The following is a 4,974-nucleotide window of genomic DNA, read 5'->3' on the forward strand; positions in this document are numbered from 1 at the left end:
TTTAATTATGCATTTATTTTACAATATTTATTTCTTAAATGTAATTACTTTGATTATATTAATAAAGAAAAACTGATTATATATATATATATATATATATATAATTCTATAAAATTAAAACTGATTAAATACGAAAAAGTCTGAAAAGCAGGTCATGTTATTACGACCTCTGCCCAAAAACCTTAGGAAAAACCTTTAGCGAAAAAGCTACAATTATGGTGAAACATCTCAAGTTGAGGTTCTTCACTTTTCAAAAACCTTCCTAAAAACATCCTAAAAATCAACATGGCAAATGCTCTAAGAAAAATCATTTTAAAAAATTTAAAGAGTAAATTACATTATTTGATATTTTGTGATTGTCGATCACTCACTGTCAAGTCTAGCCCCTATTTTAAAATAATTACACTTTTGATCTTCTGGTTGTCATTTTTTTTTTGGATTTGGTTCATCTAGTTGTCATTTTGTTTCGAATTTGGTTCATCTGATTAACTCTGTTAAAGAACTCGGTTAACTTGTGGGCATTTTTGTTCTTTTACTACTTTTTTTTCTTTTTCTTTTGTATCATATTTTTTACTCTTCTTTTTTATCATATTAACTCCAGTCATCTTACCCAGCAAATTTCAATTTGAACAAAAACTATGAAATAAACCTCTAAAATGAAACAATTCAGATTTCAAAATAAAACGCATGTTCCAAAAAAACCAGATTCAAAATCTTAATCCCAAAATCAAAATCATTGATTCCAAAATCAAAAACAAATCCAAATTCCAAAATTGAATCAAATCAAAATCCAAAATCAAAAACCTAATTCTAGAATCATACTTAGTTCCAAAGTCAAACTCTAAGTCCAAAATCAAAACCCCAATTCCAAAATCATGCCCATATTCAAAATCAAACTCAAATTTGAAATCAAAACCCTTTAAAAATCAAACTCAAATCCGAAATCAAAATCAATTCATAAAGGGAGCTTTGATTTGTGATGAGGACATGGAGGGGTTTAAAAGGTGTTCGTAGGTAGGGTTTAGATCGACATAGAAGGAGGCGGAGTTCTTCGTCCGAGATGGAGAGTAATGCATGTGTCTATGGAGTGAAGAAAAACAACCGTCTTCGAATGGTTAGAGGGATTACTTCATATTCATATTTGGCTTCGTGAGAAACGACCCTTTTTGTGCATGTAATCAGTGTTGTTCCATTTGTGTTAGTAAAGAGAAGTCACTATCATCGACATCTAACCTCCATAAAACACTAAGTGTAGGGTTATGTAAGGAGATGAGACAACATCGATGAAGGTACATAGTTTATTTTCATCGGGGAGAAGAAAAAGAGGGGGCTTTTTGTTCTCTATCAGCAAAGCCGATCAAAGGGTAGGCAAGAGAAGGGGTAGGCCAAAGAAAGGGTAGTTCGGAGAAGGATGTTTTTCGTTGGGAAGGTGGTGGTAGTGTTTTAATTGGCTTGAGTATGTATATGATTTAATAATATATTGTTGGTTTTGGGATATAATGATTTACACAAGATGTGTTTCTAGTGATTGCGAGGCCCCAATTCTTGACACAAGTAATTAGTTTATCAGAATCCAAGTAATCAAAAATTCAGGAAACTAGAAATATATATATATATATATATATAGGTGTGAAGTGGGAGAGAAGGGATGTCATAATTGGGGTCCAATCCACGAAATAATTTGATCTATGGACAGCATCATTGTGGTAAAGGTCGTATGTATGGATTCTCGAGAAGAGAGGAGCCATGGTGGTCCCCCAGACTCCTACGGGAGGCAGCAGTGGGGAATTTTCCGCAATGGGCGAAAGCCTGACGGAGCATACAATCAAATAGAAAGCCCCAAGGGCGCCATATTCTAGGAGCACAAACTATGTGATTGAATAAATCCTCCTCTATCTGTTGCGTCATGCTTGCCTTTGGTACTCCGGAGAAGCAAATCATTCGTCCTCTTCTCTCTGAAAGAAGGGGCGCTTCCGGTTCTGTCGGTCGAATTGACTAATACGGTATATTTTCCACGTTCATAGGAGTGCATCTATGTTTCCGGATTGCAGGCTGCAACTCGCCTGCATGAAGCCGGAATCGCTCTTTCTTATGTATCGAGGATCACCGAAATAAGCAAGAATACTATTTATACGGACAATACTTTGGCTGATATTAGTAGATGCTAACTTCTTTTCCCGGAGAAGAAGCAATGACGGTATCTGGGGAATAAGCACTAGCTAATCAGACGCGAGCCCCTCCTCGGTGCTAATAATCGAAAGAATGAAAAGGAAGGGTACTCTTCAAATTTGAAGGAAAAAGATAGTTATTCAGACAGTGATGCCAATTTTACCTAAGAAACTACTACTCAGAAGTTCTTTCAAAGTGGATGAGTAACAGTGTATGACAAAAGTTCCCTTTCATAGTTGTCATTGCATTAAATGTTACTATCCAACTTTAACGTGTGTCTTGATATGATTTGGTGATCCATGCGTGTTTGTACTCTTCATTTCAGCCTTTGTGGTTGATGTAGACACTTGTTAACCTATCTTATTCTTTTGTCTGCAAAGGGAGCGGTAAAGAAAGTATGACACTAATAGAATAGTGTTTTAGAACTTACTTTGGCTGACATGTTGAGTATGTTCCATACCAGGATGAGTGTTGATAGAGTTGGTGACTCAAACTTACTAGACAAGTTTGCACTCCAAAAAAGGCTTGCCAATAGTAGTATTTGTCAGAGTACTATTTGACTTTATCTTATATTGATTTTCTTTTGGGTAGATGACAATCCAATCCGCTTTGGTGGCGATATTGACCTCACTTCAACTAGTCTTCGATTTTGTTGAAGGTTTTTCATTCTTGGATCAATATAGATAGTTATAAGACTTTGTAGATGAAAAATCCTATCTTTTCTATTTTGAAATATAAGATATAGATCGGATTACAATTAAAGAATAATTATGAAGTTAGAACATCAGATACTAAGAACTTCGAATAAAATGTGGCTTCTTGATAACCAAGATTGAATGACCATAAAGATAGGTCAATCCGATTATCCCATTCGGATGGAGAATAACCAAAATGTGATCTCACGTTTTATCTGAGTTATGGATCCAATAGTGACTAAGATCTGAAGCCTTGAACCTAACAAATTTCTAAGATTCGGTTGTTAATCTTTTTTTTGAAGTATATAATATTTATATACCGCAAATAGAACAAATAAACTCACACACACTCCTCACATTGGGTGAGGTTTGAACCCTTGACCTCCTAGGACGCCAAAGACTCAAATACTGCTAAGCCAAAGGCCTTTTGGTGGGTTGTTAATCTTCTTGTATCATATTAGATTGATAAAAATTGTATATCAGATATGAGGATTACAAGGCAAGTATAAGAATATCTTTCTAAGTTTTGAATCAGATGCTAGTCGTATTATTTACAAATTTGATGGTTGAGACCAATAATTTATCCCTAGGTGTGAATAATATTGTTGATCACCTTTCTCAATGATTTGATGATGTCCCTTTTACCTTACAAAGTGTACTATCTCTATATTCAGCTTCAACGATCATCACTGAGTTTGTTCAGTGATCGCTAAACATGTACTGTAATTCCTTTAGAGACCAGTATCCTTCAGGAAGACAAGACTCATACCACAGATCCTTCAGCAATATCGAAGATAGAAGTAGAAGAAAGAGTCTAGCAAGTTTGTGATATGAAGTGTTTTTCAGTGATAACAAGTTCGTCTACATAAGTGTGAAATCTACACAAGATTCAGTGAACACTGAAAAAACCTCAGCGTTGTTCCAGTGTCAGCGATCAAATGAATCTTGTTGAACAAGATTATTTGTGTCTTGTCCTTCTGCACACAAAGGACAAAATCTCTAAATCAAAGTAAATTACAGTACAGAGCTACTCTATTGTCTCCAAGCATGCTTACCTACTTTACGAAAGAAAACTGTTCATATACGGCCAAAAGCCTGTACATCTGCAACAAAGGACAAGCTCGCCACTTGAAGCTTGTCACATACTTTTGTACCCTCTGACTTGTATTTAATGCAATGAGTATAAATAGCTGAGAAGATCTCTCTTCTCAGCAGTCTTCGTCTTCTCTGTCTCAAGACTTCCACTCTAACAAGTAAAGAGCACAAGATCTTCTTAACCTATTTCTTTTAGCAACTCTTTTCTTTATTGCTATTTGTAATTTGTGTGTATCTTTGATTATTTAGATAATTTTTGTATCTTATCTCTTCCACAAACAATCTGTAAAAATCTGTATTGATCTTCTTTATCAATATATGTTTTTTAAAAGTGAAAGTTGTTGTGTTTGTATTAATCCCCCCTAAAAATGTTACCTATAAACTCTTGTAGTTCCGGCTAGGACCAACAAATGGTCATAGCAGTGTTTGTTTTAGTGTTGTATTATTGTTTTATTGGTGTTTTATTATCTCTTCTCTCTAGATAATTTATTTACCTTCAAATGGCTTTGCAAAACACGAGCACAAACTTTCACGATAATGGCTCTCTTGCCAAACCTCCCCGGTTTATAAGAGACAACTTCAGTATCTGGAATAACCGGATGTCTCTTTTCTTAGAGAGTGTGGATCCTGAGATTCCATACGACAATGATAATGGACCTTATGTTACATTCACAATCTCTCCAGCAGTTCCTACTACTGCTACGATTGTCATGAAACTTGAATGGCAGATTCCGGAACTCCCTCATAAGTGGAGTGACGAAGACAAGAAGAATATGTCTTTAAATACTCATGCGAGATCTATAATAGCTATGACTCTTCCTAACGAGGTGTATCTGTTGGTCCCGTTAGGGTCTACAAGATGTGTATAACAGTTTGTAGAATGGGGGGATGAATACCAACACAGTAAACTTTTCAAATTTAAAATGTATATTGATAAAGAAGGATCCATACAGATTTCACAAGATTGTTTGCGGAAAGATAAGGTAAAGATAACCTATCTAAACAATCTAAGTTA

The sequence above is a fragment of the Cynara cardunculus genome (assembly GCF_001531365.2).
Source record: "Cynara cardunculus var. scolymus isolate 2C chromosome LG 2, CcrdV1, whole genome shotgun sequence".
Lineage (NCBI taxonomy): Eukaryota > Viridiplantae > Streptophyta > Magnoliopsida > Asterales > Asteraceae > Cynara > Cynara cardunculus.